Genomic DNA, 26,969 nt, shown 5'->3' on the forward strand with positions numbered 1-26,969 from the left:
TTAACTTGAAAACTAAGCATGATGTTATTAAACCATTAGGGCCTGATCCAATGAAATTAAGAAATGGAAGTCTGAAAGTTTGTGGGTCAAGCTGTGGAGAATTTACCTCCTTTTTTTCATCTTCTCATCTGATTGAGGGACAAGACCAGTCACTTTTCTCTGCTTCCCATTTTCCATACAAACATGTATTTCTAGTCTAGCTGTATCCTCAGAAGGGTCAGAGAATGCTCAAAGTGAACAGCTGCACTCAGGTGTTCATGGATAAAGTATTGGGTTAAGTGGGCTCTGCACATGTTTTTTTGACCATGTCATAGTAGAGACTTCGTAAATTCTACCTGAATGAATCTACTACAGCAGAAACAATAGAGGCGATCGGGAAAGGTGATACACAGCTGATACTCATTCATTGTACAACTCACTTGGCAAAGACTTATTAAATTCATTGGGGAAATGAAACAGAAATAGTTCCTGCCACAAAATGGCTTATACTCTAGGTGTTTGAAGGAGGAATGTTTGTATTTGTTTTATTTTCAGCTAACATTTATGGAGTACTGTGCTAAGCACTTTAAAAGTATAAATCCCATTTAAACTTCATAGAGTTTTACAAGGAAGGTAAATAAATGAGAAAAGTGAAGTTCTGAGGTTTGTAATTTGCACAAGTTCACCAGAATAACAAGGGGTAGATCTGGGCTTTGAACTAAGATCTGCCTGTTGCCTAAACTTGGTTTCTTAATGACTATAGCTAGAGTTGATTGGAAGGCTTTGTGGAGAAACTGGGATGCTCTTTTTGAATTTTATCTCATTATTTATATTTTACTATTTCTTGGTTTTATCATGACAATTTGATTTTATGAATAAAGTATTGGGTTTTAGGTGGGCTTTGCACATTTTTTTGACCGTGTTCATGAATCAATAAAAAAGTTGAACAAAGTATACAGTGAGTATCTATATGTTGCTATCTAGGTCATAGAGTAACATTTTACTAAATTTGATTTATCTTATAACTATCTATTTCTGTCTCTAACCATTAATCATCTTATTTTTTGACATCTTTCAAAGACAATAACAGACTGTAAAAATTGAGGTTTAAATTGGACTTTGAAAGTTGTCAACTCCCCCTAGGCAAAAGAAAAAGAAGGGACAGTCTTAGGCATGGGAAAGAGAGTGGGAGAAAGACTGTGTATGGTGATCTCATCGAATAAGGAGGCTGTGACAGGTTGACAATCAGTGTTCAGGAACATGACAATGAAGGGTTAGATAAGATGACTGAATGAAAGATGACTTCACAGATTGACAAATGAGTTCCATTTCCATGAAGTAAATATGAAAAGTAGGAGCCAGGTGTGGTGGTTCAAGCTTGTAATTCCAACACTCAGGTAAGAGGATTTTGAGTTTAAAGGTAGCCCACGATACACAGACCCTGTCTCAAAACAACAACAACAACAAACAAAAGTATGGGAAATAGGAATCAAAAGAACTTCTGGTAAGAAGACTGCTGCACACAAAGAGTATCAGAAAAGTTAGTTGTATAGATGGGTAGGAAGAGAGACTGAAGTAATGGAACTATAGTAGTTCTAGTGATTGATACATGAGGGAATATTAGGCTGGAGAGCAGTGACAGCAGATAGATAACACTACTAAGAAAATGTAGTAAGAAATTTGTTTTAGTGTCGTTTAAATTCAAAAAGTAATATTTACTAGCCTACAATTCAGGACAGTGTAATTTAAATTTTTTCTTTAAAAATGTGCTTTCACTTGTGATTTCAGAGAACAACTCATTATGTCAGAGTTTCATGAATGAGCGGACGCCCCTATTCTGCAAATGGTGTCCCAGATCAAGAACTACACCAGTGACTTTTTATTGTCATCTTCTGCAATTCCTGAAGCACCCAGACAGGAAGGTACCATTGCTCCTTCAGTCTTCCTCTGACCTCATGGGATGTTTGGTAATGTATGAAGATAATTTTGATTGTCATGACTAAGGGACATAGTATTGGCATTCATAGGCAAAAACCAGAGACACTGCTAAGTATTCTACAATGCACAGGACACCATCACAACAAAGAATTGTCAGGTCTAAAATATTAGTTGTGCAAAGGTTGAGGGACTAACGTAATTAGCAAAGAGGCTGAAATAAGTTACTGCTCAATCCATGTTTTTTGAATGGTAATAATAATGACATCATTTTGTAGATGAGAAATATGAGGCTTAGGGAGCTAAGAAACTTCTGAAGTCCATACTGCTAAAAAGTGGTAGATACAGATTTTTATTTTGATTCTTTGATTGCAAATTCAATGTCTTCCCTTTATGTTATGACTTCAGGAAAAAGATTAATGGATTGAAAATATTCCATGGCTTTGCACCAGAGACCAAGGCAGCGATTTGGGGGAGCTAAGAGCAAATTGTAATGAAAACTTTAGTTCCTGGTATTTTAAAATTTGAAGTGATGAGTTGGAGAGAATGCAAGTGAAACTCTCCACTGGGTGTCTGGTGACAAGAATTGGAGTTCAGAGGGAGGTCACAACTGGAACTGCAATGCTGCTGATAGCAGGTGTTAGCCTGAGATACGTTTTCAGAAAGGAGAGCAGAGAAGTAGGGGTTGAACCTAAGAAAATGTTTGTTAAGAAAAGAGATGAAATGGTAAGAGAAACTGAGGAAGACAATAAAAAAGTAGGATTGAAAGGTGCCCACAAGCCATAATGTTATTGAAGAAGTCATGGGAACAGGAGTTTAAGAGGATGGTTAATCAGAAATCAGTTTCTTGGTATCCAGAGAATAATTTTGCTCTAATGTGTAGAGTTGATGGCCTAAAATAATTACATCTTTCTCATGTTGTTTGTAGTTATCCTTAAAATGTTTATTAGTCTTCAAAATAAAAGTTAAATTCTATTTTAGCCTAAGCCTTAAGATTGTATCTCCAATCTCCAACCTTCCGGTAGCTTCCATTCTGATGTGGACACTCCTAAATTCTCCTTATCTGGAACCAATGTTCTCATTGCTCTTTGCTGAGTCTACATATCCTTGTTTGATCAAATAACAAGAACAAACAATTCCTTCCATAATGATTGTACCCTAGGTATCATACTTCTCAGAATCTCATCAGAAAGTTAATTCTACTGAACCATAACACAATATGATTTCAGTTAACACATTTGTTATATATGGCTACAAATGATAGGGACTGGCCAAATATGCTGTGCCTCCAGGCCAGACGAGTACAGGTAGTGCTCAGTTGTAGGGAGGATGGGGAAGGAGAGATAGTTGGAGCACAGCTTTAATGCAGTATCAGATCAGTTGATCACATCAGCAAATGTTATTTAACAAATAATGATGTGACTAAAGTACCATGCCCTCTGTTAAAGAAAATAAAATATTCAATGACACTTGTTAAACCATGGTAAGGAAGACTTTATTCAGGACCATTACCAGATAGAGGTACCATTGCAATGGGTCTTGCAATAGGAGTTATAGATGGGTCTCAGCTCCAAAACCAGCACAGCCAAGGTACAAAACTTGATTTTGTAAGGAAGCACACAGATGGCCAAGAGAAGTGTCAGAATTAGAGCCTGGCCAAACAAAGAATCTAATTGCCAATATAGGTTAAACATTTTTACAGATTTACTATTTCCAAGGCATTGCATTGGGCACATTCTATACATTATGTCATTATGACTTTCACAGGGACTCAGTGATGCAAGTTTAATTATTATTCTCCACCTCCCATGAACAAATGACTATGTCTCAGAAAAGCTTCCTATCTGGGTTCATCTTCCTTACCCAAATACTGATACTTAAGCATCACCATAGAAGACAACTTGCTCTGATAAAGGAAATGTTTTATGTGCTGCCAGTGTGGTAGACTCTAGCCACATGTTCATATGGAGCCCTTGAAATGAGGCCAGGGCAACAGACTAGCACTGAGAGACAAACGAAAAAGCACACAGAAAACTGAATTTAATTGATTACTTAATTACAAAGGAAATACAAAATAGCCATATTTTAGAGCAAATATAGAACATTTTGATCACTGTAGAACGCTCTATTGGACAGTGCTGTTTTGAAGAATGCTGTGTATTTCTTTTCTTCTCTGATTGGCTTCTAGGATCCTACCTTTATTTTTCTGCTGCAGAGTTTCTTCCCTCTCCAGCAACTCCAACACTTCAATCTAACAGAAAGGAGATTCCTTTCCTCTGTTAACCTGTCTTTCCACATTGTCCACCTTTAAGGTAGCAGTCATTTTAACAGCCCTGGGAGGGAAATCACACAGGAAGTCACCTTTGGAAATCAGGCTCTGCTATCCCATTATCAATCATCAATCAACCATCATCATCAACCCACAATTACTGAACTCTTTTTGAAATTCCTTCTCCCAGACATAGAATCAAACAAACCAAATCTGAACACTCTCAGATCAAACAAGAGCAGAGTACTTAATGAAATCAACAAAATACTTACTTTGGATTTGTTAAAGGCCCTGTAACTGGTGACTCTGAAGGAAGCCTGTGAGGTTTCTGTTCTCCAAACTTCCTTCCTTCCTTTCCTTTTCTTTCTAGAACTGGTTGTCCTACACTATTTAAATGGAAAATGGAACTTAACTTGCCTCTCCAAAAAATGTTTAACAGAGAAGAGTTTTTCTGAAACACAAAAGTATTCAAACCTTTAACCTAAAGACCTTCACAGTTGAGAGTCCAGGGCTCACTGCTGCCACTGCTTTTATAGGTTAATTTTCAGTGCTAATGAATTCTTTAACAAGCTGTGTTTTTTCCTTCTTATGTATGTTTTAAAGATATATTCACTAATAGTCACTTACATCTAACTTAGAGTATGTTTGCAAGTGAAAAAACAACTTAAATTTAGATTTATACTTAAAAGGGCAAGAAGGTGAGGGAAGGTGAAGAGAAAAAATGGTTAGAGAGTAAAATGAGAAAGGATTTTCTTATTTTAAAACATCATACGTAGTAAATCGTAGTAAATCTTGCCCACTACTGATTAGCAACTTCTTAGTCCCCTTCTCAAAATTTACAAAATTCTAATTTATTTTGAAATGTTGGTGTTCATCTGAATCGTCAGGGATTCTTGCTAAAATGCAGATTCTAACTTAGAGGTTCTGTAGTGGGACCTGAGAGTCCGCGTTTTTAACAAGCTTCCAGGTCGGTAGGTCAGGGTCCATTCTTTGAGTGACAAAGGCGTAGAATCTGGAATCAGACTTTGTCAGTCCCGAGGCCTTCCTTCTGTGAAGGAGGTTAGCCTGGAGACTTCCTTACGTGGTGTACCTCCTGGAAGACTTGGGCATCAGCTTCTTCAGGTTTACTGGAAGTGTTATGTACCGGGGATCCGCACCTCACCCATTTTGTTCTCAGAAGTCAAATGAAGCAGGCGCTATTATTCTCTCTTAATTTACAGATCAAACCGAGGTCCAGAGAGTTAAGTAGATCGTCCGAAGTTAAGGGCTTTTCAGGAGAGTTGAACCCAAGTCCATTTGGCACTTTCAAGTAACAGTGCTGCGCTTCAGTTTTCGGCACTGTGGAATGGTTAGGGCGGTTTGGCAGGGTTCGGATCTCAGCCAGATACAAGGACTCCCTAAAAAGGAGTCCTTGTATTCCTTCTCGACCTCTTGCTCTTTGACCCTGCAGAGAAAGAATCTTTTTGAGAACATGGGGCCCCCTCGGCTTGTTTAGGCCAGGGGCACGCGCGGCTGTTCCCGGGGAGAAGCTGACAGTCCCGGAGCAAGCTGGCTGGGGACACAAGCCGGCCCATGCATTACATAACTGATAGGCGTCCCTCCTTCCCCGCGCCCCTCACCCCTGGCCCAGCCCCAGCACTCAGCGCATCCCAGTGATAAATCTCCTTCGCCCGCCCGGCAGTCTCCGGCGGGGCTGAACCAGCCAGTGGTGCATTTTGGGGACCGATCAAGTGGGATTTTTCCCAGCGACACTCCCCTCCCCCGGCGCTGTCCGCCGGGCCCCTGGCCCCAGCCCCGGTGACGCCTCCGCCCTGTCCGCTCCCCGCCCCTCGGAAGCGCGGTCCGTGGCGCCTGGGGCCCGGGAAGGGGCCACCGTGCAGGGACGCGGCTCGGCGGGTGCGCCTCGGGGGCATGTCTGCGCTCCACCGCCAGGGCTGCAGCGGTCCCCGCGAGGTGAGGACGCGGCGGGACCCGGGTGCGAGGTGGAGGGCGCGGCAGGGGTCGGCCAGGGAGCTGGGTGGTCTGCGCGCTCTACGGAGCGCCGGACCCTGGTCTCAGAGCGCTGTCCCGGAGTGGTCTCCCGGGTGGCTCCAGCGCCCGGCTTTCTCGGCTCGCGCTCTTCCCGCTCTGATTGGGTCCGTGGTTTAGGTGACTCGGGCTTCACTAGAGGAAGGGCGGTGGGTGCTGGAGCTGACCGAACTCTCGGACGCTCCATTCTCTCTGCTGCCCCTGGGCTCAGCCTGCGCCGCGATCCCAAGACCCTAAGTTGGGTCCCTCCGCTAGCCTGCTGGGTTAGAAGGGAGAACATACGACTGTATCGTGCTTCGCTCTGGTCGAAATTCTGGGTAAAGTGGCTGGGAAGCGAGTGGCTTTGGTCTCCATCTCCTGCGGTTTCCAAGTGCAGACTTCCCTGTGCAAGAGAACCGTCTTTTTCCTAGACCCTTTGTGTTCGTTGCATTTTTTTACACTCCTCTCTCCAGTAATATTTATTTTTCTTGCATAGTCTATTAAAAATACAAGATCCTTCAAAAGTTTTAGTGAATTGAACTTTATTTCTCCAGTTACTTCCTATCCACTAACAAAAGCGGTGATGCCTGTAGTGCGAACTCACAATTCAGCGTTCTAAATCAAACACTTGCACTTTGACAGGGCCTCTAATTAGTTCCTTCTACCTGATTCTTTGCTAAGAGCTGGACACTCCAGAGGCCCAGCAGGCTTACCCCAGAAGGAAAATCTTCAGGAACACACCATCTCCACAGGTATCCGAGCTCACTAGTTTTTGAAATCAACTGCCCCCTGCATAATTTGCCTCCCCTCCAAAGTCAGGCTAAACTAGGAATAATGGTGCAGAACCCTTCCACGGGTTCTTCAACCAGTGTCTGTTGAAGAACTAAAGAGTGAAAAACAGTTATTGAGTGACTGAATTTGATCACTTATAATCACAGGATCTTAGAAATCAAAAAGGGTTTTAGAGGTCATCATCTACTAGATTCAAACTCTTCAACTTATAGGTCAGGCAGCTCAGACACAGGTGGGCAAGGACTGCCTTAATTCTTACTGTGCACTGATTAAAGATGGACCCAACCCTGGAATCCAGGCATTATCTCTGGTCAGTTTTCTAGGCACTTCGCTTCTAGGCATTTTGAACAAAAATATGAGTAGAATCACCTAATCATATGATTTTCCTGTTCTTGTTTTTTTTATTAACTATTTTTAAACCAGCAGGAGTCTGAAATAGACGACAGGGGTTAATTTAGTCAAATTACCTTGGTAGCATATTTTAAAAAATAGGAATCCTTAACTTTAAGCAATACTTTAAATTCTTCTTACATCAAGATGAATGTGTAGCTACATCTTAGTTAAAACCCCAAAGAAGAAAAGGAATCAAAATATGGTAGGAGTAAGTCTAGCCCCATCTGTCCATGGAGTTTCTTCTGATTCTGTGTTCTCTGTAGTGAAGATTGGCAAGACCTAAAGGCATGATTTATGGTTTTGGAGCTGGTTTGAGAAAACTGAGTTATTGGAGAACTATTTGCTTGTTGTGATTAATACCAACTTATATTAATTTATTGCTTGTAACAGAAGTCATGACTTAAAATTTAAAGGAATTTTAAACTGATTTATCTAGCATTTTAGCATTGAATTTCACAGCTTATCTTTCAATTTTGTTCAGATTTATTTATTTAGAGATAGACTCTCACCGTGTAGCTCAGCATGGCCTTGAACTTGCTGTATAGTTCCAGGCTGGCCTCCAATTTGCCATCCTCCTGCCTCAGCCTCCCAGTGCTTGGATAATAAGCATGCACCAACATAGCTGGCTCAACAAATATTTATTAAGTGTTTACAATATGTTCAGCTCTGTTCTGGACATTTGAGATGTGTCATGAACAAAACAATGAACTTTAATCCTGTGTAGCGCAAGTTATAAGTCATTCATTAGAATTTGTCCAGGGTTTTCTTAGGCAGATAGAAAAGAATTTCAGTTTTACCTAAAGAAGGGAAATGAACTTAAATGTCCTAATCATCATCCTTCCAATCCCATGATTCTGTCAATCGTATAATCATGGGGAACAAAAAATAAACTCAGATGAAGTTGTTTTGGCTTTTATGAACTGACTATGATATATGAATAGGGGTTCTCACATTTGGTTACTTAAAGTATGTTTATTTGGACTTCAAATGAACTGGACATCATTGTGGTAACTTTAAACTTAATGAGGTATGGGAAGATTAGTTTTCTCAAAAGTGTTAGTGCTACTGTATTAGTATTGGAGACTAATTGCATTAGCTTGTAAAATGTAGCTGGCTTATTATTTATTTATGTAGATGGTGTTCTGTTTTTATTTTGTATCACTTTACATTTTGTCCCACACTCTCCTCCATATTAATAGGTTGCACAGTGTTGTGACTTATTGGTAAATCTGTCACTATGGTAGTTTTTCTTTTTAACCACGCATTCCAGTTTTAAGTATTCTCTAACTCTCTGAATTGTATTTTCTTCAAAACAGCATGGTTTGCAAGCTCAGGCATGTTTGTTGTTCTTAACAAAGCTTATCAAAATGAACTTGGCAGTGTTAGGTGCAGTGTTTGGGGTTGTTTCTGCATTCTTCTTCTAATCAATTGCTTTGCTTTTAAAAATTGCCAAATTTTAAGCTATTTCCTATGAGTACTTTTTTAGTATGTCTAAAAACTCACCTATTAAAGTCATCTAATGCCATCGAGAAAAAGCAAATCCACAGTTGAAAATGTTGGGGGATTTGGAACACAAAGAATCTCTGTGTCTGTTTTTAATTTGCTCTACATCAAAGGACATGAGGAAGTGTCATTATCTAAGAGTGTCCTAGTTAAAGGTGGTGTCTATAAAACACTTGGAGACAGTCATGATTTCTGACGCCTGCTGGGCCCCAGAGGAGTTGATATTTTTCTCTATTCGCATATCACTTTGCCCCATTGGATACTCATCCATCCTTTTATTGCACATTGATGTGTCGGGGAGTAGTTCTATAGACAGGTAGGAAGTTAATTATTCAGTATACTCATTAGTTTATTGATTTAATAAATATTTATTGAACTTTTCCTCCTTCTCATTAATGACTTTCATAAGGGTTTGTGTAGATTGTATTTTGAGCATCACTTTTTCCTTTGCTGATGGTAATAGGGGATATAAAGACACAGACTTGCCTTTGAAGCAGCTTACAGCCTGGTCTGGAAGAAAGGACATTGCATGCCTATTAGAGACAGATAAATACTTTGAAAGTTAAAGGAAAGAGCATATAGGAACTGAGAGGAATTGAAGATTAGGAAAAACTTTATAGGGAAAATCTCTGAGCTGCTCCTTGAGAGATGAGTAGCATGATAAAGCTTTTATACAGACAAAAGTATATATATAAATATATATATATATATATATATATATATATATATATATATATATGGGAGCACATCTTGCTTCTTTTTTGTTTTTTCTTTTCTAGTACTAGAGATTGAACCCAGGGCTTCCCACATGCTAGGCAAGTGCTCTACCACTGGGCTAACACCCTCAGCCCCTCTTGCTTCTTTTTGAATACAGAAGACTTCATTTTAGGGACCAGTTGAGACTGTGCCTGGTTATATGATAGACATAATTATTACATCAACAGTAAAACAACTCTCTGGACTAACTAATGCTCTCCTTTCTGTCTGAAACATACTGATGTTACTCAGAGCACAGAGATCACTGTCACAATAGGTATCATCATAATAAATTGATCTATTTTACTCTTTCCCACTCAGATACAGTGGTGTTTGGTCATAGTCCTGTTTAGGTCAGTTGTACTTGTTACTGTAATTTTGTAATTAAATATTGCATAAATGATTTAATGTGAAAGCCAAAGAATGCTATTTCTATGAAAATTAAATTGATTGCTACATGGACCCATATGTTACCCACCTTCATATTTTTATATGAAATACCTGAGATACTTAACTTATAAAGAGAGAAGGTTTATTTTGGTTTACAGTCTTGGTGATTCCAGCCCAAGATCTGGCAAACACACTGCTTTGCATCTGTGTTGAGAGTGCTGCATGGCAATGGCAGGGAGCATATGGCAAAGAAAATGGTTCATCTCATAGCCAGGATGGAGGGGAGGAAGAGGAGAAAGATAGAATGAATGGATAGGGTCCCCAATCCCCCAAAGCATATGCCCAATTACCTAGAAACATCTTATTTATTTATTTATTTATTATTCATATATGTATACAATGTTGGGTCATTTCTCCCCCCTTCCCCCATTCCCTCCCTTACACCCCCCCAACCCCTCCCTCTCCTCCCCACCCCCTCGCTACCCGGCAGAAACTATTTTGCCCTTATCTCTAATTTTGTTGTAGAGAGAGTATGAGCAATAATAGGAAGGACCAAGGGTTTTAGCTATTTGAGATAAGGATAGCTATACAGGGATTTGACTCACACTGATTTACCTAGGAACATCTTATAAGGTTCTAACTGTCAAAGGTTTTACTACCGCCCATTAGTGATAAAATGTTGGGGGACATTCAACATCCAAACTAGAGCAGCCCATGAAAGTAAGCCATTTTAGAAAATCAACAATGTTGAAAATGTTAGTAAATATATGCCAGATACTAAAGACCACCTATTGTATGATTCCATTTATATGAGATGTTCAGAAGAGGCAGGTCCATAGAGACCAAAAGTGGATTAACAGTGTCTAGGACACGGAGGTAGGGGAAACTGGGAGTGACTGACACTGGCACAGGGTTTCTGTTTTGTGATGATGCTTGCAGAACATTATGAAGATACTAAAAACCACTTTGAAATGATTACATTAGGACTGGGGGTGTAGCACAATGTTAGAGCATTTACCTAGCATGCACGAGGATCTAGGTTTGATTCCCCACCTCAAGAAAAAGAAGCTTGAAGAGTTCAATCTAAACAGTTGGTGAAGCTTATATTATGGATTTTTATCTCAATTAAAAAAATAAAGCTTAAAAAAGCAACATGAACAAACTATTACTTACATGTAGAATAGGCAGCTATAAAATATTGGGAAAGTACAGTAAAAATATCTAGAAGGATTTTGCCCTCTGCTATTTTTATAAGCTTCTTTAAAGTCCTTCTCAACTTTTAAGAAAAGAAAGCAAGAAATCTGGGTGTGATTAACTAAGAAAGGCAACACGGAACTCCAGTCTAAAGATTAGTTATCTAATTTACATTTATTTAGGTAACGAACATGGAAATTAAATAAAATATGTTGTGTTGATTTTTCTACTCTGTTCTAATGATTTTTGATTGCTTCAGTTGAGGGAGCTTCTAAAGTTCCAATTTCAGACTGCTCCCAGTATATATTGAAAATAGCTCATCTCCCTGTATCTGGATAGAAATTCCTGCTTCTGAATCTATTCTGAATCTATTGTGGACATAGAATTAGTTACTTAAGATTACAGAGGAGACATGAGCCTAGTTTTCAAGGCTTCCAAATCACATAAAAATCAGTAACCCTTTCTCCCCAGAACTCTATGTTATGGTGCCCTTATTCATATGTAAACAGAATAGCAATGAAAAATGCTAACTACACCAATATTTAAGATTTACCACCCCTAACATTTGTAGGGTATAGTTTTTCAATATATTCTTGAGAACAATTCACCATCTTGTGGTTTATGTGACATATTACAAACTAAGGGTGTAATTATTTATTTTGGGGACAACCATTTTTTATAATTCTGCTTAGCTTGATGAAATACTTTCCATGAAATGAACTCATATTTATCTATTGAAACCAGCCGTGCTTCTTCAAATAGCAACTTCAGTTCTCTGAATCTGTAACTTCAGAACAGTCACATCATGGACATGGAGGAACCACCAAAAAAAACCAAAAACCCATACACTCAACAAAGTTAAAGAAATAGTAGAGTGTCAGATGTGGTTCAGCTAGACAACTAACAAAAGCCAATATTAACTATCATTATTAAGTAGCTACAACTGAGGAAGTTCAAACTTAGTATCAAACTGATATCAACCAGGTGCAGCTTGTCCTAGTTGATACTTGTCAACTTAGCATCCATAAATCAGTCAATTCAAGACTCAGTGGTTTTCAATGCTGAGTACACATTAGAATCACCTAGGGAAGGGAAAAAAAAAATACTAGTGCCAAGGCCCTACCCTAAAAAATTCCCACTCAGCAAGTCTGAGGTATGGTCAGGGCACCATTGCTATTATTTTTTTTTTAATTTCTTTTATTCATATGTGTATACAATGTTTGGGTGATTTCTGCCCCCTTCCCCCTGCCCCCTCCCTTTCTGTCCGCCCCCTCCCTCTCACCTCCTACCCGCTTGCTACCAGGCAGAAACTATTTTGCCCTTATCTCTAATTTTGTTGAAGAAAGAGTATAAGCAATAACAGGAAGGACCAAGGGTTTTTGCTATTTGAGATAAGGATAGCTATACAGGGAGTTTACTCGCATTGCTTTCCTGTACATATGTGTTACATTCTAAATTAATTCTTCTTGAACTAACCTTTTCTCTAGTTCCTGGTCCCCTTCTCCTATTGGCCTCTGTCACTTTAAAGTTTCTGCATTAGTTTCTCTGCATTGAGGGCAACAAATGCTATCTTGTTTTTTGGGAGGGCACCATTGGTTTTTAAAGCTCTTTTGTGACGCACACGCGCAACCAGGGTTGAGAACCCTGACTTATGTAATATTTAATTATCTTACCCTTCTTCAGAAAAAAATGTTACTGAAACAAATGGTTGTTGTCATATCTTCTAAACATGTTGGATGAAAATTAAAAATGGTATATTTTTGCTTCTTTTCATTTTTTAAAATGGCTGAATGAGTTTTCACTCATTTTTGCCCCATGTGCAGTTCACTAAGCTTATGTTTATAGATAACAGAACAACCAAATCAACCATGTTAATAGATTTTCCATTGCTATAAAAAATACCTGAAGCTGGGCACTTATTAAAGAAAAGAGGTTTATTGAGCTTACAGTGTTGGAGTCTGAAAGTCCAAGACCTGGTGGCATCACCTGTTGAGCTTCTTGTGAAGGTCTCCTTGGCTCTGTCACATTATCACAGATGGCATCGAGTGGAAGCACATGATGATGTGCTCTGACTCACATGGTGAGTTAGAAAGCCCCAGGAAGATTCAGGGGGCAGGCTTCCTGTTGTATAAACAATACACTCTTTTAGGAAGAATCTCAGTCTGCAAGACCAGCATTAATCATTTCCCAGGGCAATGGCCAATTTTCACTAGACCCCACCTCTTCCCCGCCCCCCCCAAGGCTTCAGTAATTTTATTACGTCTGACAGGATCACTTCTATGTTATGACTCCTTGCCATTGAATCTTTTTCCAAACTATCTTGAATAAGTTGTTATTGTTGGGTCTTAAGGAGACCATTCCTTCTAAATGAGAATCTTAGTGAATTCTCCCCACTGTCTATATTTTTTCTGGTTCCATCTGGTTGATCAGAATGGGTTTACTGAGTTGGGGTTCTAGGGAAGCCAAGGTTCTGTAGTTGTCCAGTATCACATCTCTGTAGAGCCCTCTCTGTGATGGGTTCAGCAATTCCCACTTCTTCTTTGTGAAGTCCATGACCACATCCTCAAATGTGACTGAGTGCAGTAACTGAGAGTGAAAGTTTTCTACCTCTCTGATCCTCTGTTGTGCCCAAAGGGTCTTGGACAGAGCAGATTCAGTAGATGGATGTGTGGCTACTATTTTGCAAATATGCAAGTAAATACACCCAGACAGAAAGTAGGAGAACGAGGATGCTTCTTTTCTTGCTTCTATGGTCAGAAAGGCTCACAACACACAAAAGGTCATTGAGGTAAGGGGTGAGCTCTGGCTGCAACTCCCACACTTCATATCATGTTTTCCTTTTTTTTTCAGCTTTTGTTTTTCTTCTTTATTATTGTATATTAATTGTACAAAGTAAGGGTCTCATTGTGATTTTCCATACATATACGTAATGTACTTGGATCAAATTGTCCCCTTCTATTACAGTTTCTTATCTCCTCATTCCTTTTTTTTAAAAGAAAACTTTTAATGCGTTTCTTTGTGACATTTTTATATGTGCTAGGTCCTATCTCTTAAAGGTCCTACCATCTCTTAACATGGACATATTAAGGACCAAGTTTCTAACACTTGAACCTTTGAGGAACAAACCATGTTGAAACCATAGCATCAACCAAATTGGCTAAATTTTGTTCATGTCTTTGGTGAGTACTTTATCATATATGCATATTTTTTGAGGACAATAATTTGGCCTTTCACTTTATAATAACAATGTTTCCTCTAAAATAACTTACAGATATATCTTTGTTTGCCATACCTTCTTATTTATTTATTTTTGTCCTTTGTTTTGTTTAGCTTAGGATGGTCTCATACTCACTATGTAGCCCAGGCTGACCTGGAATTTTCTATCCTCTTGCCTCAGCCTCCTGTGTACTAGAATTACAGGTGTGCACTAACCCTCCTTCCCCTATCCTCACTCTACTATTTGTTTCTTTAAATTGATTAACTTGTCAACCTTAATAATTAGACTTATCACTGGATACTTTTATTTAATTATATCAAAATATAAGACTTTTATTTTTATGTTAGAAAGGTATTATGTAAGAAAGAAGTTTAAACCTCGTCATATGTAACTTCAATAAAGTATGATCCATCTTAGGCCTTTCCTTGTCATTATGACTATATTTGAGAAAATGTGGTGAGATGCATAAAACCTGAAAAAGACTGAGTAAATGGGACTATTTAGAACTGGCCTTGGGGCTGGAGATGTAGCTCAGTGGCAGAGTGCTTCCCTGGCATGTGCTAAGTTTGATTCCTAGCACCAACCCTCACAAATACACACATACATACATACATACATACATACATGAATACACAAATACATGAATACATAAATAAGTAGAACTGATTTCTTTTGAAAAAAAAGTAGCTGTTCTTAGTTTGTTTTTAGTACTCATAAAGATTCTTACTCATGGCTGCCAGTTAGCTTTCCCCGAATGTGCTTTACCTGTTAATTTTTGTATTAAAATGTAGCATCTTTATAGATCTTGATCAGTGGTTTTTGAACTGTGTTTTGTAGATTTCTGCGAGTTTCAAGGAGCACTTCAAGGGCTGCTACAGGGAATAGAGCAGTGGATAGGTAGGAGGGAAGGTGTCTATCTTCCAACTTAGGGTTTCTTTCTGATGTTCTGCCCTGTCTGCCAACTGAGCAGGTGTGCTATTCTTGGTTTCACATACTGGGTTTCCAAGTAAGGTTTTATTTGAAGGAAAGATTTATTGGCTAAAACAAACTTTTAGCAACTAGGCCACATGTTTCTATTTCCTTTTTCTTGTCAAATTTGGTTTATGTTTCTGGCAGGCCCTAACTGTTTCCAGCTTCTATTAAGTATCTGTGTTGAAAAAGCATTGGGGAGACTTTAGTATTATTTATTTTATAATTTGGTGCTTATGGGAAGAGATAGCCAAGTGAGAAGTTAGATATATTCCGGGCAAGGAATAGATTAGGTGTTATCAGTATAGACATTCAGCTCAAGCCGTATGTCTTCCCAGAGAGTTTTTATAGAGAGGTAAGATGGGTGAAAGATAAAGTTTGGAGGAATAGCTATGATAGGCTGGGTACACTTCTCTGTACTCACGTTAGCTCAGTATAATATTTTGGTCAATGAAGTTCACTTTTAATACTTAATTTTATATTTTCTTATACATATACTTGTGCATAACTATGAAAAGACTTGGATCATGAGTGCTTACGGGTGGAGACTTGGATCATGAGTAGCCTGGTGAGGTCAAGATCAGGGGGCAAAGATGTCTTTCCTATACAAATCTCTAGAGCCCCTTCTCTATACATGTTGAGGTACAGAATGATATGATAAACTTGAAGGGTTACCTAGTGAATTTAGCCATTCAGACAACCATGTGTAATTAGAAAAAAAAAAAAAAGATTTATGCTGGCAAAGTAGCTAAACTGGTAGGGTACCTGCATAGCAAGCATAAGGCCCTGAGTTTAGCACTCCCCACCCCAAATAAAGGACCTCTTAACTAGTATTATGATTTCTTGACTTTCAAACTCCAGACATTACCTTTTTAGTTCTTCCCTATGGAACTGGAATGGTGCCTGCTGGGCTCTGATCACACAAGCTCCTGGGGCTAAATTCCCATTCCACATGGTTCTGTGACTTACTGTGTTTCATTGACCCAGATCCTGCCCTCGGTGCTGGGCGGTGTTTGGGAAATTTAGTCACAAGGCTCACCAGTCAACTGTATATTAACTTTATTAAAAGATTTATAAACACTCTTAGAAAAAGTCAAAGCATCCATGTAAAGAATAAATAAATACTCATAAGACACTCATTAAAATATTTTACCTAAGAGTTAGGTTGTTCCAGTAATAAAAAACTGGTCATTAAGCCCCACATATTTTCTTTTTGTTTCATTTTGTTTCTTTTCTTTTCCCTTCCCCTTTCCACCTCCCCCTTCTCCTTCCTCCCTCCCTCCCTCCCTCCCTTCCTTTCTTCCTTCTTTCCTTCCTTCCTTTCTTTCTTCCTCTCTCTTTCTTCTTTCTTTCTTTAACTTCTTTAGGTTGACTACTTTGTCTTCTACATTTTAATTTTATGAAGAGATGATGATTTCACTAAAATTCCAAATGAGGATGATTAGCTGATACACTCAAATTTGCATCTCAGTATCTTCATGGAAAATTCTGCTTTCTTTATAAATTCTTGCATGATAATATACCTAATTGGCTACAAATGGAGGCTGTGTTCATATGAAGTTTTAGTTTAGTTTGTAGTAGTTTTAAACAGAATCTGAGGTAGGGTCATTTCACTTGAATGAAATAAAATTATGTTTAAAGTCTGTAGAAAAAGTGTTGTGACTGAACAATGTTAAAATAACTTAGTGAGTTTACCTCTTCAATAGGCAAATGTTACCAGTGTATCCGTCATGTGCTAGACACCATGCTGGTGCTAAAGGCCCTCAGCCTTTCCACCTCCCTGGGAAGACAGGTGTTTGTGTACAAAGAATCACAGAGTAGTGATGAATTTCATTAATGACTGCTGGCTGTGGCAGTTAAGAGCCAGAGGCACATAAGGCTATCTACGTTAGCCAAGCCATTAAAAAGAAATGTAGAAATTCATGAAATTCACACAGCGGGAGCAACATGTACAAGGGCACTGAGGTAGAAAAGTACACTGTGACCAAAAGCATTGCCATTTTTTTGACAGTAATGCAGGAAGGCTGATATCCATAGCTAGGACACTAGAACAAAAGACCAGAGGATAGGCAGGAGCAAGAATACTTAGAGTCTTACTCTCCAGTTTGCTTTGGCAGCTTCTGAACAGAAGAGTAGGGTAGAAGTGGGAGTTTGGTGAGTCAATTAGCTTGTGCTCCAAACAGATAGCTCTGAATAAGATTTAAAGAAAGGCCCAAAGGGGTGATGAACTAGAGGGTCTGTTGAAGATGTACAGATGGGAAATGAGGCTAATGCCTTATGGTAAGGCATTTATATTTATAATCTTGATGTTTGGTGCCCTGGAGAGCATGTAGTTGGAGGTTTGGTAAGTAGTTTGGTATTTTAAGCAAGAAATAAAAAATTTGCTGGTATAGTGACTTAATTGGTAGAGCACCTGCTTAGCAAGCATGAGGCTCTGGGTTCAAATCCAAGTCCTGCCAAAAAAAAATCTGAGCATCATCTGATAATAGGATCACATGTCTGGATATAATTACCTGGGAAAAGAGGAACTGGAAATGAGAGGTAAAAAGCAGGTCAAAGAATGGAGGAGAATAGCCAGGTTGGGCTCACACTGTACTCAGGGCATATCTCTTTCTTTTTATACTCTAATTATGTAGTTCTGTGTTGGTCTTTTTCATTGGGCCAATTGTTGAGGCAGAGACTCTGTGTTATTCACAGAATCACTGACATGGCACACCTCCAAAAAACACCATTCATAAATCTGAGTTGTGTCTAAAATGTTATCAGTGCCCCTTGCATGATTTAGCTGTTCCAGCTCAACTGGGCTCATTATTCATTATAGTACTTGCTATGGTTTGAATATGTTTTTTTTTCCCTGAAACTTATGATGAAATTTAATCCCCCTGATAAAATATAGAGAGATAGGACCACATGGGGTCTTTAAGAGGTGATTAGAGCTCTGCTATCATGAATAGATTAATCCTTTCATGCATCTAGTGAATTAATGGGTAAATGGGCTATCTCCAGAATGGCTAGGTCTTGTCCCTTCCATATTGTCTTACCATGTGATTCCCTGTGCAGCCTTAGCAGTCAGTAGGAAGGTCATCACCATATATAGGCCTTTGAACTTGAATCAGAACCATGAGCCAAAATAGACTTCTTTTCATTATTACTTACCCAGGCTATGGTATTATATTATCAGCACGGAAAAACAGACTAAGATACTGCCCCAACCTATGGTAAATGTTCAATGCATTTATTGAATGAGTGAATGAATAAATAACATAACATATCATGAGTGGCCAGAGGAAGAGAATCTAGCATAAGAAAGTAAGAAGTAGGAGTCCATAGGGGAGAAAGATAAACAGAAAAGACTCCTGTCATGGAAATTCAGGGAAGAATGAGTTTTGATAATGAGAAAGAGGTTAACAGTGCTAGACAGAGGTCAGTTAATTGGATGACAAAGTAACCACTAGAAATGAGGAGTTGTTGGTGATGATGTCAAAAACAGCTTCATCAGTGATTAAGGAAGGCAGAAGGCAAATTCCATTCCACTGAGGTGGAATGAGAGTGGGTGAGGAGATAGTCAGTATAAACATCTTAAGAGGCTGGGTTTGTGAAGGAAAGAAAATAATTGATGCTAGCCAGAGAAGGTAGTGTGAGGTTGAGGGGAGTTTTTTCTCTGCTCTTTCCTTCTTTTCCTTTTTATTTTCTCTTACCTTCTTCCTCCTGTCTTTACGAGACCCTCGAGTTAATTAATAGGATCCAGAAAAAGGTCTGGGTTCAAAATATAGAAAAGAAGGAAGGCTAGCTGGAGAGATAAATATAAAAGAACAAGTCTTTCTTTGAGACAGAGAGAAAAAAGAAAAAGAAATGGAGGAAAGTCTCCCTATAAAATAGTAATTGACCTGTTTTGGACACTATGTTCCAAGCATTATTAAAATTACTTTATACATGTAACTCTCTAAATTCCTATGACAGCCTTGTGAAGATGGAATTATTATCCTAATTTGAAATGGAAGCAACTGTAACACAGAAAGGTTAAGTAACTTGCCTGAGGTTATACAGCTACTAAGTGGCAGAATCAGGACACAGTCATTGACCATTTTGCTATACTGCTGAAAATGATGAGTACATAGAGTACTTAGGATTTCAAATACCACTGTGTAAGCAACATCTGTTGCTGAATCATGACACCCAGCACTTAATTTCTGCTAGACTTCTTAATCTGAAAACTTGGGAATTTTCCTCTAGCAAAACTTGTCTTACTAGTCATAGGAGTAGAAAAGTTGGAATGTTTGGCTTGATACAGAATTGAGGATTGGTAGCTTGGGAGGCAGATGCCAGCAAGAGAGCAACTGAAGTGATGGATCATCCACTCCAGTCTTTAAGGAGAAGGAAAAGAGAATAGGGCCAGTTAGTGGACGGGAAAAAAGGAACAGCAACGGTCTATAGGCTCTAGGAGGTTGTAAACCAGGTCTTGTAGAGGAGAGAAAATTGGGATTAGGGAGAGATACTTATTTCTCACAACCCTAGATCTCAGAAGTGAGGGCTGGCCTATCTGATGATAGGTTAATTGTATGACTTTGGCAATACATGACTGAAATGGATTGCAGATGAATCTTATGGGAATAGGTTGGGGCTGAGATCACAGAGATGGAGGATAGATGTTGACTAGGCTCTGCCTATGATTGAAGGATAATGCCTGGTTGTCCTGAGGGCTGGTCTGAATGTGAGAAAGCTTCAACACAGTCATGCATGGTGCTAGGGAAATATATAAAAGGTTAGCTGATATCTGGCATATAATGCACGAGGTGACCCAATAAAACATTATAAAAGAACAGTTGAATAGCTTGCATTTTGCAATGTAGTTTTTTGAAAAAGAACTTGAAGTACAAATTGGCAAAACACATTTCACAGAGAACTTGGGGTGCTTTGGCCAAATGGTCACCATTGCTCTGAGAGAACTACATGCTCTGATGAAATCTGCTCTTCCTCCCTACCCTTTTATTTCTTCTGGTAATGTGCAGTGTGGCACTCCCTGGACAGAAAGAGGAAGCTGAGACCATCAGGCTTCCAGATGTGGAGCTTTGTTATGATTTGTGGAGGTGGGGGTCGTGGGAGAGGGGCCAGAAGCTTCAGTGGAACTCAGTGCAGTGTCCTTGGTTTCTATAGTTAGCTATGTGACAGGAAACCAGCAATATGTTTTCCTTTTGTACAGCTGTACATACTATTATTTTCTTTTCTCCTCTGCCAGAATAGGATTCCAGGAAATGAGAATTAGATCTGATGTAAGCTTATAAAACCCCACATATGAATACATAGAACTACTACATAGGGCTAGATTCTGTGTACTGGGTCTGTTACATAAGGAGCACAGAGGAAAAAAGTGCATCAAGTAGGATGTAAAAACAGGAAACCTGACTTAGAGTAGCTTCCATAATAGGGAAGATAATTCTCTCCTACAGTAGGAAACCCAGTAGCAGAAAGTCTGGTCTCTGACTTCACTTCTCTGGGATTCTTTTGGCTCTGTTATTATTATCCTGATTTTAAACTGAAGCAACTGCAACACAGAGAGGTTAAGCACATTACCTGAGGTTATACAGCTGCAAGTGGCAGAGCCAGAGTACAGGCCTTTTGACCATTGTGCCATACTGCTGAAAATGACAAGTCATAGAGTACTTAGGATTTCAAATACCAACATGTAAGAATCAGGCACAATGGTTACTGTCACTGAGTCATGGCACCCAGTACTTAGTTTCTACTGGAATTCTTAATCTGCAAGGTTGGGAGTTTTCCTCTAGCAAAACTTGCCTTACCAGTTATAGGAACAGAAAGGTTGGGATGTTTGGATTGATACAAAATTGGGGATTGGTTGCTTGGGGTGCAGCTGCCAGCAAGCACTTGATTGACCAGTCTCATCTGATTCCTCTCATGGTCCCAAGATGGCTTCAAAAGTTTGAAGGTTCACATGGAAATAGGAAACTGAGTGGATGGAGAGAGGTCATATCTTCATGTCTCTTAAGCAGTGAGGAAGACTTTCCTGGAAGCTCCCAGAAGACTTTTCCTTAAGTCATTGGTAAGAACTGAGTCACTGCTCTTTCCTTTAAACACCAAGAGGGATAGAATTACCATAATCCTATCCTTTTTCTTTCCTTTTTGGAAACAGGGTCTTGCTATATAGGTATCCCAGACTGGCCTTGAACTCTCATTCCTACTGCCTCAGCCTCCCAAGTGCTAAATTACTGGAGTGTACCACCATACCCAGCTGCCATAATTTCTTGATTAACTTTTTGGGGTAGACTGAGTGTTGACAATCAGCAACAAAGTCCCTAATAGAGAGATAGCTAAAGGTACTATCGTGAGATTCAGACAGCCTTGTTAAAGGGAAAGAGCCTCAGATGGGAGTCAAGTCCCAGCTTCAGTATTTGTGAGCAGTGTGAATTTGGATAAATTACCAACTTCTGTGAGCCTCAGTTTTCTCACAGGATGGTTGTGGGAATTTAAAGCACTTTATATAAACTCTAAATAGGTATACAAATTTGGATTATTCATAAATAACAACAATAACAACAATTCCATTTACTAAGCACTCAGTAATTGCATTCTCTTAACACTCACTAACCACTTATTGGTTATGACGATATGCAAGGAACAGGCTGAGTGCTTTATTCCTCATCTCAGTTAAGCTGAAGTGTGGAACATTAGGGCTCAAGGGTAGGAGCAGAGAACAGGTGTAGATTTAGCTTCACCCAAAGGTTCCATGGTTTTGGCTTATTTGACAGAAGTAGATTGGGATCAGAAGCCCATGAGAAGTAGCTTACAATAAGGGGAGGGTGAGTTGCCACAGAAAAGTAGCAACTGGCTGTCGGACCTTTGACAGTTGCTCTGTTTTCTGTCTGGTTGTCTTTGATCATTAATTCAAGGTTCACTGCACTGAAGATGAGCAAAACTCAGGTTTGTGTGTTTTTAAAACACTTAATGCTTTTTTCCATTGTTCTTTATTTTCCCAAATGTGAGCTTTTTGCATTTTTATGCTTTTGAAATCAAAGAGGGGTTTACAAATGCTTATAAAGTTCTTGTATATATTTTGTCTCATTAGAACCTCATAGAACTCAGCTTGAATTTTTATTGTGTTGAGATATATGGCCTTAGGACCGATCAGAGAGGTACGAAGTTAGGGAGTAGGAACATAATTTGATGTTCCATATTTCCTGTCTTTGAACATCACTGTGGATATAAACCAAAGTTTGAGTTGCATTCTTATTATAGTTTTTCTGAGCTTTTTCTATAGAGGTCTAATTGGTCCATGAAAGCTAATATGTTAGCTATGATAATAGGAAAAGAATAGGAATGGATCACCTCTACCAGGAAGTGTCCCAAAGACAGAGACCACAAAGCATGCCTCGGACATGGGGAAGGTGGAAAGTGTGTTGTGTAGGAAATGGATTGTTTTGGGGAGGGACCCATAATGACCTTGTGATATGTAGGAAGAGAATGGAGACTCAGGTCACTCGTACAGGGCCTCACAACAAGTCAATGGGAAAGCCAGGATTTTGACCCTAATCTTTCCAAATGTAAAGTGTATATTCTTTTTTCTTTTTTTTTGGTAGTACTGGGACTTGAATGTAGGGCCTTGGACTTACTATGAAGGCACTCTACCCTTGAATCAGACCTCCAGCCCCAAATTTTACATTCCAGATTTGGTTTTCTTGTTTTTTTTTCTAGATTTAAACTTTTAAAATTACCCTTAAAAGAATTTAGACTTTAGAGAAGGGAATAAAAACTATCCTGTCCTCCCCCTCCCCCGCCACCTACTTCCATGCCTCCAGATCACACTTAGGAAGAGTTTGGTGGATAAGCTTCCAGGATACCTTTCCCACATGTTCTAACCACCCAAGGAAGCCAGATGTGCCTGCTTCCAGCCAGGCAGAATAGCTGCGGGAGGTCAGTAGTGCCTTATCCTCTTTAGGACCTACCTGGATGAGGCGTGTGGCATGCCATGCTCTGGAGACCAGGAGACTTCCAAGTTTAGCAGCTGAGAGAAGCCAGCGTCCCCTGGAATCTCACCCTTTCTAGAAAGGAGAGCTATTTGTGCCCTCTGGCTTTCTGCCAGTGCTACTTTGACTTCCCAAGCAGAGAACAGGGCCCCTTACCAGTGAAGTCAGAGGAAGGCCCAGGGGTTGTCTCACCATCATTGCTATTTTTCCAATAGCTAGTCTTGTTGGTATCCAGCTACTGTTGTGTAAAAGAAATGAAGATGTTGTGATTCTGCAGGTAAATCATTTGAGTGACTTTGGGCAAGTTGTTTCAAGGTTAGAAGTTTGATTTGTTTTCTCCAAGTCTAAGGTTCACTTTTTTCCTCTCATTTTAATGTTTTTGAAATAAGATATGATTGGTATTAGGTGTATAGAGAGTAGTGTTTCTTAATTTTTCTTGAAAAGTTGCTATTGAGTCAGAGGGGTAACTTATAATTTATGTTATTTTAGCATTGTGGGGCTATGACAGTTGGTCCTTTGAGGAGTCATTTGAACAGTCTGCTTTGTGAATTATAAAGTACAGTATAAATATAAAAGATCAGAAAACTGTCAGTTGTGTCATCACTTTTCACAGATGCCCAGGCAGGAACCTTTTTTTTTAATTTTTATTTTATTCATATGTGCATACAATGTTTGGGTCATTTCTCCCCCCTTCCCCCTATCCCCTCCCTTACCCCCCACCCCCTGCTCCCTCCCTTACCCCTCCTTACCCCTCGCTACCTGGCAGAAACTATTTTACCCTTATCTCTAATTTTGTTGAAGAGAGAGTATAAGCAATAATAAGAAGGAACAAGGGTTTTTGCTAGTTGAGATAAGGATAGCTGTACAGGGAGTTGACTCGCACTGATTTCCTGTGCATGTGTGTTACCTTCTAAATTAATTCTTCTCAAACTAACCTTTTCTCTAGTTCCTGGTCCCATTCTCCTATTGGCCTCAGTTGCTTTAAAGTATCTGCTTTAGTTTCTCTATGTTGAGGGCAACAAATGCTATCTAGTTTTTTGGGTGTCTTAACGATCCTCATACCTCCCTTGTGTGCTCTCGCTTTATCATGTAATCAAAGTCCAATCCCCTTGTTGTGTTTCCCCTTGATCTAATGTCCGCATATGAAGGAAAACATATGATTTTTGGTCTTTTGGGCCAGGCTAATCTCAGAATGATGTTCTCCAGTTCCATCCATTATCAGCAAATGATAACATTTCATTCTTTTTCATGGCTGCATAAAATTCCATTGTGTATAAATACCACATTTTCTTAATCCATTCATCAGTGGTGGGGCATCTTGGCTGTTTCCATAACTTGGCTATTGTGAATAGTGCTGCAATAAACATGGGTGTGCAGGTGCCTCTGGAATAACCTGTTTCACATTCTTTTGGGTATAGCCCCAAGAGTGGTATTGCTGGATGAGCATTTTTTCATGTGTTTTTTGGCCATTTGAACAGGCAGGAACTTCTTGATTTAAAAGGCAGTGACAGTTCTCTCTTCAATGAAGTTGGTTTTCTGAGTTGGAAGAATATATGCTTCTATTCTATTCCCCACCCCCAAAGGACTTAGTAAGCTATTTTCATTTCAAACTAAATGAACAAAAATGTCTCTTGAACCCTTGAATTTTTCATGAATTAGGTTTTGACAAGAATTATTTTCTTACTGTGGACATAGTGGATTCCAGGTCCTTGCCGTAAAACTATTGTTAACTTAGACAGAATGTTAATCCAAAAAGGAAGTGTCGTAACTCAAATTGAAAAGCTCCAATGCCATTGAGTGCCGACAATATACCAAGCAGCATGAAGAGATTAAAAACAATTCAATTACTTAGACACTCTATTACTGTCCAGATGGAGGTCAGTATATAGAGAGAAAAGGGTAAAAGTCTAGGCACTAAGCTAACATTTTACTTTTCAGCTAATTCAACCAATTTGCCCTAATAACAAATATGAAGGAGTTTGTAATCTGCTAGAAACTCAGTGAAAACAGTGCTAATCAAATAATCTGTGGAAACAAGATCATAGAGAGGATATTTGTATGCCCATTATGGGGAGTATCTGTTTGCAAGTTATCTGTCACAGCATTTAAACCACTAGCTTCAAAGTCAAACATCTTTGGTGGCCCAAGCTTGGAATAGATGAGTCTTGACATCATCAGGAAGGGCTGGGCTGTAGCCTGTTCTCCCTTGGGGAGGATTGTCAGGGTTCATTCACCATTTAGTAGATACTTAAGCTCTGTTCTTTTTGCTAGGGATACATCGTTGAATAAAATCAGCTAAAACCCCTGCCCTCCTGGATTAGACATTTGAATCCACTCCTGCTTTAGAAAACAACTAAACCAGAATGATCGCTATTATATTAGAATAATTATATTAGACTTATTTCCAGGTTAAGAGTACATGAGTCAGAAACACAGGTGTGTTCCTGTGAATAAATTACATGGATTTTGATTTCATTAGTATTTAGACCTTTTTCACCTAGCAAATATTTCTGGATAAGTGATTTGGGATAAACAAGATTACTATAGTAGAGATAGCTTTTTTTTTTTTTTGGCATTTTGCTAAGTCTGTTGTCTTGCTTTGCCAAATAACCACAATTATAAAACATTATTGGCTCTATAAGACAGTCCTAGTTTATTTAATTTTAGTTTTGCTATTCAATTGAAAATAAAACTTCATTGTGAAAAGTCCCATGTCTTTTGCCACAGTACTGATTGTGATGAATTAGTGTGGTTAATAAGGATGGCTTAGTGTGGTTTAATGGCTACAATCTGTGGATTCTTGGGTCAGGCTAGAGATCTGTGACCCAGCCCCCAGTTCCTCAGGAGATGTCATTGGGGAGTGCTCTCCAGGTCTGGTTTTCTAATGAGTGCTCAAACAGGGCTTTCTACAATATGACTGTGATGCAGTCACTACAATAACAAGCCTGTGAGCATGAACCTAGCAACCCTGTGCCTTTTCCTGAGCTTCTTGTGGGAAAGCAGGGACAAGAGGCATCGGTGACTGCCCTTATCTTCCATTTCAACAAAATGAACTTCCTCTGGGTCTGCAAAAGGAGACAAAATTGACCACTGTAGAGAGAGAAAAAGCAGGTGGCAGGGGTTGGAGCCCTCTGGCACAGAAGGTGTGCTCTTCCCTGCCCTGATAGGTTAGCTGGTTTTTGGTGAGTTAGTGGGTATTAAGGAGGTGAATATTTTTTATGTGGATTCCTGTTTCCGTCTTCAAATGTTTACCTGTAGCTCATTGATTCTGCCAAACTAGGATCTCAATATCCTTGATCTGGGGAATTTTCCATTGTAGAGACTTGAGAGTCCTGACAGCCAAAAGTATTACAAAAGTGATCTTAGGAATTCATATACCCTCAATCACATCATCCACTGAAACTATTGCCAAACACCTAATGGGCACTTTTACATCTCTACAAAGTCCCATGGGCACTATTTAGGACTGTTTGTCTCTAAAAATTTATGTTTAAGCCTTAATCAAAAGTCAAAATTACAATAAATTTAGTTTAAGGATCTTAGTTGACTTTTCTTGTGATTCTACAACTGGACAATACCTCATTCC

At 39.2% G+C, this 26,969-nt stretch overlaps 1 protein-coding gene across 2 annotated transcripts in view; it reads left to right on the forward strand.

The window, feature by feature from the left end:
• The first annotated feature begins 6,001 nt into the window (after positions 1 to 6,001).
• The window catches only part of Slc16a12 (solute carrier family 16 member 12), an 84,234-nt gene continuing 63,266 nt past the window's right edge, over positions 6,002 to 26,969 (forward strand). The window contains exons 1-2 of one of the 2 annotated variants that reach the window (XM_074078802.1): positions 6,028 to 6,136; positions 21,329 to 21,462. The gene's annotated coding sequence lies outside the window, so the exon portion shown is untranslated. Of the gene's footprint in view, positions 6,137 to 21,328; positions 21,463 to 26,969 lie in introns of both variants that reach the window. The other variant, XM_020177762.2, reaches the window with a different exon arrangement.

This window comes from Castor canadensis, chromosome 7 (genome assembly GCF_047511655.1).
Source record: "Castor canadensis chromosome 7, mCasCan1.hap1v2, whole genome shotgun sequence".
NCBI lineage: Eukaryota > Metazoa > Chordata > Mammalia > Rodentia > Castoridae > Castor > Castor canadensis.